The sequence below is a fragment of the Cyanistes caeruleus genome, chromosome 2 (assembly GCF_971803275.1).
Source record: "Cyanistes caeruleus chromosome 2, bCyaCae1.hap1.1, whole genome shotgun sequence".
In the NCBI taxonomy this organism is placed as follows: domain Eukaryota; kingdom Metazoa; phylum Chordata; class Aves; order Passeriformes; family Paridae; genus Cyanistes; species Cyanistes caeruleus.
The window spans coordinates 43,434,120-43,445,871 of NC_141702.1; the positions used below are offsets into that span (position 1 = coordinate 43,434,120).

General features: G+C 41.9%; 1 long non-coding RNA gene across 2 annotated transcripts; it reads left to right on the forward strand.

The window, feature by feature from the left end:
* Positions 1-1,247: 1,247 nt before the first annotated feature.
* Positions 1,248-9,048, forward strand: LOC147654759 (uncharacterized). Of its 2 annotated transcripts, none has more exons than XR_015283071.1 (3): positions 1,248-1,394; positions 3,965-4,084; positions 4,947-9,048. It is a non-coding gene; the product is annotated as an uncharacterized LOC147654759 (long non-coding RNA). The 2 variants fall into 2 exon arrangements; XR_015283070.1 differs by having other exon boundaries at positions 1,248-1,384.
* Positions 9,049-11,752: the final 2,704 nt, after the last annotated feature.

Genomic DNA, 11,752 nt, shown 5'->3' on the forward strand with positions numbered 1-11,752 from the left:
CACAGAGAAAAGAAAAGATAGCTCAATGCACTTGGGACCTATTAGATTTGTTCTTGTACTTCAAATAAATGTTGGTGTCATATGATTCATATTTTATGATAAATTAATGCAGCACCCTGAAATAGAAATAAACAAGTCTCCATTTCTCAGAAATGTGCTTGCATTATTGTTGAATCAGAGCTTGGCATCAATACCAATGGAACACACGAAAGAAGTGTCCCTTTTTTTCTTCTACAGGAATATTTTTGGAACTCTGTTTTGAAAATACTGTGGAGCTTGTAGCTGCCACAAACCAAAGTGCGCTAGGTAGCCAATATAGCCATGAATGAAACTTGCTGCATTTCCCAATTGAAACAGTGACACAGTATTTTCTCTGCTCCTCTTGCCAGCTAACAGTGCTAAGCCTCCTGCCCACTGCCCCTGAACCATGCTTCCAGCACTGGGTGTGTCAGACGGAAGAGAGACATGTCCCTCTTTTCCATCTGTGCCTTTGCCCATAGAGTGCACCTTAATTTGACCTTGGTCATTTTTATACATTCATGGCCCCTTTTTCGTGATGCATTAAAAAAGAAAAAAGAAAAAAAGAAAAAATTAGAAATTAAATTGGAATCAGGAAAATAAGATTGAAAATACCTGGAGACTTCACTTTCTGGTTTCCGGAAAGCAAAAAGACATGAAATAATAAAAAGAGAAATATGCATAGAAAACCAAATTCAGGGGTTTGTGTATATTTCTTGTCACCCTACTGTATACAAAAAGAAAGTCATTAAGGTTACGAGTCATGAGAGTTCTTCTTGCTGGTAAAATTGCTTTGTCAACAAAAGGGCTAAGTATATTAATGTATCATATTTCATCTCCTGTTCTTTCTGTCTATATATTATATGCTTGCTCGTTTGAGTATAATAAACCCCTAAAATTTACAGCTTCTTCTAGGATTTTTATGTGAAGTTAACTGAAAACAGATTTTTCTTGGGGAAAGAAAACAAAACCCACTACAGTGTTTGCAACTGAAATGCTTCTGCTTTGGAATGAATTCTCTGAACAGAGGAGGTTCTCACTGCTTCTAGGTCTCTCTCCTGTGGGACCCTCTACACAGGGCTCTTTGGCAGATGAGAACATCCTTCTCACCTGTGCATGTCCTCCTCAGGAGAGCACAGCATCAGGTGTTTGCTTATTTACTCTGCTTCTGGACCTTTGGCTTGACCTGTCATTGCTCAGCAGACTCCTCTCCAGCAGGAAGGGTGCAGCTTTATCTGTCCCAGAAGAACTCATCTGATGGTTACAGGGCTCTTCTGGGATGTGGGAATTTTGGAGTCAAACTCTCTGAAACTGAAGATCCTAGCCAGATTTCTTGCTTCCTGGATGAAGGGAAATCATGCACAATGTAAGCACAGGTACTTTCCTCTTTATCCAAGCTTAAGGAAATACGGGGCATAACATTTCTTCCCTGAGCACAGAAAAACATTTGAAGCTCCAAAGCTGTTTCACAAGGGTGCCAAATGCAAGTGAGAAAAATATTCCTGACACTTCTTTTTTTCATTGCTCATTGTAGTTTGTTTAGAAAGTCCTGTCATGCTTAGTAGAACACTCAGATGGGCCTTCTTGGGTGCTTACCTTTTCCCATTCAGCTTGCTAGATACCTCACCCAGAAATTCCCCTCCACAGGTAAGTGCTCTGGCCTGTAGTGTGGGTTATTAAAAAGCTGAAATTCCTTCTGGTGCCTTGGCCTTAACAAGGTTCTTTTTAAGTAATAGACACTCAGCACTGGTGTGAGCCAGCTGTTTCAGTACATTCTCATTCTGTCATGGACAACATGTGCCATCAAGTGCTGAAGGTCACCACAAGGTCACCTAGCAGGGCATTTGGGTATGGATGAGTCCAGGCATGGATGCAGCTGGACACAGAGCTCTTGCAAGAGGAAATCTCAGATATGCAGTAACCAGAATCTAACCCAAAGGAGCTGTACAAATATTCACAATTCAGTGTGAAGGAGCCACTCCAGTAGCTGCAGGAAAATAAAAAAATTACCTCTTCAGCTCAGGCCAGCTATGCAAAATCAACATTAAGCCATTTCACTGTAACAACTTTAGAACAGACTAATGTGAAGATTATTGGGAAATCAAAAGAAAATCTTTAAAAATTACTACACTACACTACAGGTAAGAATACATATTAAATGAAATTTTCAGAGAGCTTGGATAAAATATTAAATATTATAACATTTTGAAATAGGTAGCATCTTCCAAGAATTTCACCAGGTGCCTGGATTTTTTTGTCCTGGCGGAAAAGGGAGTGTGAAATAAAACCAGAGCAGATTGATAAATCTGTACTATAATGCTGCAGCAAGCCAGTCTTTGGGCAGCATCTCAAACTGCATTTATTGAGACCAGATGCATCGCCCCACAGAACATTTGACAAAAGTCAACAACACACATGGTGAGCTGCCCTTTCATACCTTAAATCCTGCACATCTTAACTTTCTAAATTGCCACAGTGGTCATGTCACAGCTTAAAAAATATCTCCCCCAGCTCCTTCGGTTTGCTGCCCTGAGAGTTACTCTTGAGGCTAGTGGAAGGCAGGAAGTTAGGTGCTGTTATTTTTTTCCATGTGTACGTAAAGCTTAATAGACTAAACTAGGAGGGTCAACAATAGGCGAAATGAAAACAGTTCTAAAAATGAACTAGACAAGAGGAAACAATTATAGGGCTGCTCTTTGGAGGAAACAAGCACTGGGTGGTTCAGTTGCTAACACAATGAAGGAGACAGCCCATGATGGTGCTTCTAAACCCTTCCTGGTCTGATATTCCCAAACTGTCCAATGTTGTTTAGTTGCCTGGAACACTGCCACAGACACATCCTGATAGGTCAGGAGCAATCCTCAGCAATTGCTGTGAGAAATAGGAAACAGGCAAAGAGGGCAGCAGTAAGTGACATCTGCTCCTTTGAGAAGCAGCAAGCACTTTCCTCTCTCTGGGTTGTCTGAGGCAACGCCTTTGGTCAAAAAATAACTCCAGGAGGTATCATGGATTTCAGAAAACATCATCAGATAACATTTACAGTTTCTGAGATCTGCTTTTAGGATGTCAAAATGCTTGGTAGTTTTCTTGCTGCCATAACCTCAAATCATTAAAGTATTAATCAGTGGGGATCAAAAGAGACATGACCTTAAGCCAAATGCACTGACTGGGAGTTTAGAAGACTTGTCCTGGTTTTTGTGTTGATATAGAATTACACTGACTGCATCCTTGGAATGCTTAGCTTTCCACCTGTGACTAGAATTCTTGCATTCTCCTTGTCCTTTAAATGCTACATTCGGCAGCATGAGGTTTGTGGCAGGCACTGACTCATATTGGGTGTTAATACTCCACATGGCACAGCAATGCTAAGTTTCACACTGCCATAACAATAACAGAGAGAGACTCCTGCGTCCATCTGCCTTACTTTGAATTAATGGATTTACCTATCAAGCCCTAGATCTGTAAAATAATCAGTTTCACTTTTAGTAGCAGACTTTTGCCAGGCTCTTTGATGTCTAGTTGAAAGTTAATGATTAAAAAACAAAGGTCTTTGTTGAAGGCATGGGAATGCCAGAAATGGAAAGTGCTAGGAGCCCAACATGTATATTACCCAAATATCCACTGATAAGCAGAACAAAGATAAGAGAGAGTTTCTCTAATATATATATATATTTTTTTGTGCCTCCTAAAGTATTTTTAGTAGGTGAAGGTAATCTAAAAACTTTCATTCAAAAGGCTAAATAAAAAAATAATGAAGTGCTTTCAAACCTCTGTTCTGGAGAATTTATGGAAGACATCGTGCATAGATGTTCTTGTCTGTCAGGTTTTATGATGTGAGGTGAGAGTGGTGTTTTTATTTAATCCAGACAACAATGCAGACCACCACTATATTATCAGAAACTAACCACATGGTTATTTTTTTTTCCTGCAAACATTTTAATTGCAGCAGCAAGAGACTGAAAAATCCTGCCTGATAATCTTGCTTTTCTGCTTTAAAAATACAATGGAAAGCTACCATGCGTACACAAAAGCTCATTAAATTAAATGCTGGGGATTATCTCTGAAGGTAAGTGAATATAGAAGGCAGGTGGAGATAATGAGAGCAGGACATTATCCCATTAACATTTGTTCTGTTACTGCACCCACTTTGCTGTCAGTTCACATTAGCATCCTAGCAGAAAGCTACGGACTAGCTGGTAACTCCAGCACCTCTGCAGAGCGGCCACTCCTGCAGAGTGAGGAGAGGTGCTGATGGCTGCATGTCAGTCAGGGCAGCCACAAGAAAAGTGCAGGCTGCAGGTGAGGCTGTGGAGAGCTGCCTGATCCACCCTTCTCAGCACAGCCGAGTGCTGGCGGTGATGCAAGAGCCCTGCTCGGATCCTACCAATAAAGTGTGCGCTCTTTCAATGTTTCTTTGCTTCACAGCACTCATGCAGCTGCTAATGGTACTCCTTCTACTGAGAAGTGATTTAGCATGATGCTCGTGTCCCAGAGCACACACAACACCCACAGACCCCTTTCTAATACCTAGGAACTCAATGCACTCTTTAAAGACAGGTTGGCAACAGGGGTGGTGCAGGGCTGTGCTGGCCCTGGGCGAGCTCAGGGGAAGGAGACAGGAGAGTGAGGAACCTCTCGGGACTCCAGAGCTGCAGGAGGGGCCAAGGGGGACCTGGCAGGGTCTGCAGCTGTGTCCCTCGCTCAGGGTCTTCCAGAGAAGGAAAGTCAAGGGGGAGGACAATATGACAGCTCTGCTGTGTCCCTGGCTCTGCCCTCCAGAGTCCCCTGGGAAAAGGAGAATGGCATTTCCCTGCATTCTAAGGGTTTTTTCTGGAGAATCACAGTCATGGCAGTGGGATGGCAGGAGTCACTGGGAACTAGTTCTTTGGACTTGTTCAGGAGACTGATTTAGAGCTTTCCTTCCCCAGAATTTGAAACCATTTCTACAAGCACATATTGGCCTTGTTTGTTCATCTGGTTAAGCACAGACTTTCATTCCTCCTGCAGAAGATGAGAAAGAAGACATAGAGGAAAAAAGCATCCATGGAAGAGTCCTTACCATGTCACCAAACTGGTAGCTATCATTACATGACAGTAGAATTTGCAGGAGAAATGGGGATGCTGTAATTAGCTGGCAGTCAATTTACTGCTAGTCCAGCTCATTGCCAGTTCATTGCCAGTCCAGGTAATCCACTTTCAGCCAGTGCCCTCACTATTTTTACCTTCTTCTTCCACTCCAGTCCCTTGCCTTTGGAGTTTCTCTTGCAATTCCGCTCCCTTCCTTGTCTTTCCATGTAACTAATCCCTTCCTAATTAAACCCTATCCCAAGAACAAAACTCCCAAATCCATTAATCACTGCTCTCCCTGGTTTTATGTTTTACCTTACCCCATCTCTAGTTTGTTTATATACACTAGAAAAACCTAATCTGTTGAGGTGGGGAAAGCCCATTATTCCCTGTTTCTATCCTAAATCTCTTTTACATCTTTTCTTTCTCCCTCTCACCCCCTAAGGGCCCCTAACGCCCCAAGTCTTATAAACATAAATACAACTGCATTTGGCTTTGAAGCACATATCAGCTCCATACAATAAGATGCCAAACAGAGGATACCTATAGGCTACACTTCATTTTTTAAACTGTTTTCCTTTCTCTTCTCTGCTCCTGTTTTCATTATCTCTCTGTTTGTCTTCTCTGCCCCATTTTTCTTCCAGGACCTCTCTCTGCTTCACCCCACCCTTACAGCCTCACCTCAGAGGAATGCAAACCAAATAACCATTCAAGACTAGTGAACTTTAAAACCCATGACATTCAAGCAGGTTGGAAATCAGACAAAACAATTTCACCCATTCCTTGTTTAGGACCCTGATGAACAGCTTGCTGTAGCTCCTGGGTTAGCGTGCAGAAGGATGTGCTGCTGCATGTCTCCCTTTCATAAGGGAAACACTGGAATGTGGCTGGGTACCAAAAAGCCTGTTGCAACATGGTTTGTTAGAAGGACACCCTGGATTCCCCACACACATCTCATATTCAGGGTTTTTGGCTCACCTTCTTTGATAGTGAGCACATGGAAATGGCAGGATGAGTCTTGTTGATTGCTTAAGTGGAGTAATTTTTTTAAGTAATTTTTAGGGCAATGACTAGTTGACAAATCTACATGGCCCATGTTGAAAATCTATCCCAAACAACCTAATAGAGCTTTGTTTTCTTGAGCGAGAAAACATAATTGAAAAGACTCCCCCGTTTTTATTTTCTTGCTTTTTATAAACAATTTCTTAAGGCTGCCTAAGAAAGTCATATGCCATCCCTTCATTGTCTTCAAAAATCACATCCAAAGCTGGGTCCAAAATGTATTTTATCTACTTAGGAAGTAGTTTAAACAGTGTCAGTACAAGCAAAGCCAGGGTGCCGGAGTCTGAGCCATCAGGAGGAGATACTTTCCCCTGTGCCCCCAGCATGTCAGGGCTGCAGGGCAGCAGTGAGAGGCCCTCAACGTGGGGGTTCCCAGACAGTGGGGAGCAGCAGTGGGTCCTCAGACCAGAGGGGTCCCTGCCCATGGCACAGCAAGAGGGGACAGGGGCTCAGACACAGGCGCCAGAAGGGCCAGTGCTCCGGCACAGCACGCAGGAGCAGCAAAAGCCCACCCCTGCCTATTGTTTACTCAGCTTCTCTCTCCTCACACGCAAAACCAGGATTGCAATCATCACAATAGCAAAGCTGGAATTGAATTTCTTTTCTGGAAAACCTTTAATATCAGTTCTAGTTTTGGCTCCTATAGGATGAAGCTGTTCTTTTTACAGGAAGGGCTGGAGATAATTTCTTGAAAACGAGCAAACAAAGTGAAAATTAAGTATTTTAAACTACAAGAAAATGCTCGAATCCAGATTCAAGCAATAACAGATCTCTAAGGGGCATAAATCTAATTTTCCATGCAATTAGTTTCAAATCATGATAAGTGACAGATGCTTTCATTTATTTGGCTGTATTGTGACAACATTCTTTTTTTTCTGTAGCCCTCCAAGCCTGATCCAAAATCTACTAATGCCAGAGGAAAGACTCCCACTGTCCTCAAATGGGCTTTGGATCAGGCCTTAATTAGTCTAGGACAAACCAATAAAATCAAATACTTGAATTGTTTTATGTTGAGTCTCAAACTGTACTTTGTTTTCATTCTACATTATTAGAAAAGCTATGAATAACCTAGATCCCTTCATTTAGGAAAATTTAACTGAAATAGTTTATATAAAACCCCACAACAAGTAAAAAAACCTGCCCTGACAACACTATGTCTACATTATGTTAAGAAAAAACAGGAAAAATGTACAATCTTTCCATAGACACAATGCACACATTTCAAACATTGAAAAAAGCATGCCCAGGAATCTTCCTTCAGCAGAATCTTAGTGTTCACTAATGATAGTCTGCTGTATGCCTGCCTATACCACAGCAGCTGATGTATGCATGATATATAAAACAGTGTGTACACAAGGATGCATATTAAAGATACCTGTAAGCAACTATAATTTTTATTAATGTAAATAAACTACACTAGCTGAAAGATATTTTTTTGTTGATATAATTATATCTACATTAGAGTCCTTTTGGCATGACTGTGTGCTTCAGGTGAATTTTTCACACATCATAACAAAGCTGGCAAGACTTTTAAGGGTTATTAAGTCGTAGACTGGATAACATTTTAGTTGGCAAGGCGTAAGCTTCTTGACTTGCTCTGCACTAAGATGATACAGTAGAATTTACCTAATGAGCACACTGGAGAAGGCGCTTGGTTCAGATACTTAAATCAAAATCTTGCATCCATAACAGATCCAGTGCCAATCACAAGTTTTTATAAAGACTAAAAAATGCAGAAAAGGTACACAAACAAGTGCAGACAGCTGCCTTTTCCCTCTGTTTATAATTAGAGCAGACAGCACCCTACCTAGATCGCTCTGTTCCAGAAGTCGGGTAGCCACTTTATTATTGCCACATACTCTTCCAGCAATGTGGTTTATTAATCTGGCCTTGTTGTGTTGATAGCACAGCCTCATGACTTTCAAAGTAGACCTGGTGTATTTCTGGCTCAGAACTGAGCCATGTAGGAATCAGCTGCTTTGCTGTACTGGGTGGGACTTCTGCTCCAAAGTTAGAAGTCCACCATGTAGACATCTATGTCTGAGTTAGTTCCCAAGGGCCATTTTATAAGCAGTGAAGAGAAATGGGCACATCTGGGGTTCAGCTCTTTTCATTTTCAGGAGTGTGTTTAAAGTCAGAGGAATTATGTGTTCCAGTGTGTAAACTTCAGTGGGGTGATCTTCAACCTCCTTCATAAATGGCTGCATCTTGGGCTGAAAGCTGCACTGGCTTAAGTAAAAGAGAGATGCTATAGCCACATGAAGCCATGGCCATACCAAAAAGTGAAGATGTGTGCCTACAGATAGTATAGCCTAGTATTTTCAAGGGAAATTGAGCAAGATTCTTTTTGGGAGACACATCGTATCATTATGTTTGTGCTGAGACTACTTCCCCGGGAAACCTGTTCCAGTGCTCAACTATGCCCTGGGTGAAAAACTTTTTGCTTATATCCAATCTAAACCTCCCCTGACTCAGCTTCATGATGTTTCCTCAGGTCCTGTTGCTGGTCATGAGAGAACGGAGTGAGAGTAATGGCAAAATCAAATTATGTTCTTAGTGAGGTCCCAGATATTGAGGTCTTCTCCCTGCATGGAGTTCCAATGAAATGGAGGATGGTTGTGCCAGGAGGCAATAGGTATTACTTAATCAGCCCATTTGCAGAAAAATAGCCAGTACAACCTTAGGTTAAAAAACATTTGCAGGCTTTCAGCAGCTATCAGTATGAGATGTAAACCTTCCAAATGAATAAGCGGATTGTAGTGTGTCAGACACTCCTCACCAAGTTTGAAACAAAAACATTTAAAAAGCCTGTTCACACCGCATAGTTCCATATGTTCTTTCTGGTAATTAGCACATCCCTTCTGTGAAACTCCCTGTTAAATAAAATCATTTGATTTACAGCAGTTTTTGTCAATGGTTCAGACAAGTTAAGCTAGTGCATCTTTAAGGACAAAGTCTGCTGAAAGAGGGGTTTATATTATTCTGAGGCAATATTTTTAACAGATCTCAGCTGCATGGGAATGAACAAATGCGTGCCTTTAGAAGGTACCAGCAGCAGTCTTTGATTGTATTTGATTTTTAGATATACCTTCATGTTGTAAGGCACCTCCTATTTCCCTTTACATGGAAAACAGAGCATTTGGGTGGAATCCTTCATGCTCACTGGTGACCAGATAATCCTAATACCTGGCACATTTCAAAGCTGGGGTTCTTTTAATCCAGCAGTATTAAAGTCTGCTTCACAAATTTATCTCATTACAATATATAGCGGTGAAAGAAGGTTATTCATATAAATTTGAATGAGATGTGTTATTCAACAGTCTCACCTGTCTTGTTTGGCTTCTTGGATAACCACCACCAGAGTATATGCACATAAAAGTAATCAAATCCAAATCAGCACCCTGCCTACCTCTGTGATTTATTTCATTCACCTGTGGAAAGATTTTTCAAAGCTCTCACAATTCAGTCTTTTAATGGAAATATCAGATTATTTTCCTGATGAAGAAGGATAAAATTTTTAAAAACACCCCAGGCTTTTCAGACTGACGATGCATAGTAAGAAGGACTCTAAGCACTAATGCAACTTCTACACTTTAACCAAAGGCTACTTAACAGAAACTATATCCTCTTCTGAATAGGAGACATTTTTTCCCTTCATTGATTCTTCCTTCTTAGGTCACTTTTTATACCCTGGATTGGCCCAATTTTTCAATATTGGTCTTGCAGTTTTTGAGCCACTCTCCATCAGTATAGCGAGTAAATGTCACAGGGATCACTAAGGTAGGGTTACATAAGTCAAAGAGTACAATTTCATGTAATTTAAAATGGTGTAACTCTCCACACTGTTCTTGCCTTCAGACATTTGTTCACCCAGCTTTGAAAGAACAGTTAGGGACATAGCCTTGGGGGCTAAACTAACAAATCTTTAGTCCAGCTACATACAAATAAGCTAGTGTTTACTCTCTGTTTGACAGCTTGGCAACAAATTTCACCCCTGATTTCACCAAATCCTCCAGGAGAAGTTGCATTTATTTTGACAGCCGTTGTTTAGCCAGGTATAGTATGTCCTACCAGATCAACCCAAAGTTTCTTCAGGTAAATGCATGCCACAAGGTGAGACGCAGGTCAGGGGATGATTAAAGGCTGTATGTCTGGGGCTGGGATGCCAAGGTGTGGGTGTCACGCACCCACGTTGTTCTCAGGGCAGCTCAGCATGCAGGCGCCCTTCCCTCCCCAGAGGAGCTGCCTGCCTACGACTTGGGCCTTTTCCCCAAGGAGCATGTGCTGGCTGCCTCGCCAAGCAGGGCTGGCTTACAGTGCTCCAAGGCACTCTGGGGCTGGCACTGGAAACCCATGCCAAGCCAGCCTGGCCTCCCTTGTGCTGCCACTGCAGTGGCTGTGAGGGGTCACGTGGGGCCAGCCTCCTCTGCCTCCCAGTGTGGGTTTGCTCAGGGCTCTCACAGGAACCCCCTGTTGCCATCCAAGTGCTTGGACTGCTGTTCAACAGGCCTTATAAGGGCTCAAGTCAGAGTAATGTCAACACAAAGCATTACTGGTCAATTATTTTGTGAATTCAGCCTTACTTTTTTTATCCAGAATGCTGGAAACCTTTTGCTTGATCTCTGGTCAAAGGCCAGGCTGGACTCAGCTGTCACTGGAGGGGTAATGGGAGCTCTGGTGGATGCATAGTGGTTTTCCTGACTTCAGTACATCCACATGAAAATGAAACAGTGCTGTTACACTTGTATCTACTATTTCCAGAACTTAATGTTGGGCAATTAGTCATTGCAGAACGAGATGAATATTTGCCTGGAAGAGGGACCTCATGAGATGAGTCAGCAGATCAGCCCTAACTCTCCCCTAACAGGCAAATCCTTACTCAAATGCTAGTCATCAGACCAATTAGAATATTCTATAAACTAGCAATCTGGGTAGAAGTTCTGTAACAGTGTGAAGTAAGAAGGGATATTCCTAAATGTTTTTCCCATCCACTCATCCCTAGCATGAGGAGCTAAGTTTCGCCCCTCCAAGAGATGTGTGCCAAAGTTCACATAATGTTGTGTTGGTGTTTATCAGTTGTATTCATAAATGAAACTTATGGCACTTTTCTTATTAGAATTTAAAAGAATGAATGAAGCAAAGTTTTCCCCATAGAAATTTCTTGGGACAAATTCTTGGGTATTTTCAAACTTGATTTTTGAAACATCTTTTTAAAAAACAGAAAGTCAGTGCATATTTACTTGGCCTTAGCTATGGATAGGTTTTCATCCTCTGGCCTAAAACAAATGAGCTTCTTCTCCAAGTGAAAGGAGATTTATTTGTTGTGAATTTATGGCCAGGACACTATTGAGCTCATGTCCACGACTGGCTATTTTCATCCATACAGACTTTGTCCCTGTTTTTCTGTTACAGGGTCACTGTCAGCACCCCAGACATCACTATCACCCTGACAGCCCACTTTACTTCTTGCACCCCCAGTCTCATTGCAAAAGCAATCCATGTGTAGGAGTAGGGCTTGCCTCAGCCCCACTACCATTCAGTGGGACCCACACATCCAGAAAACCCACTCCCCTCTTGGACTCTGGCTTGCAAAGACGCCCCACCC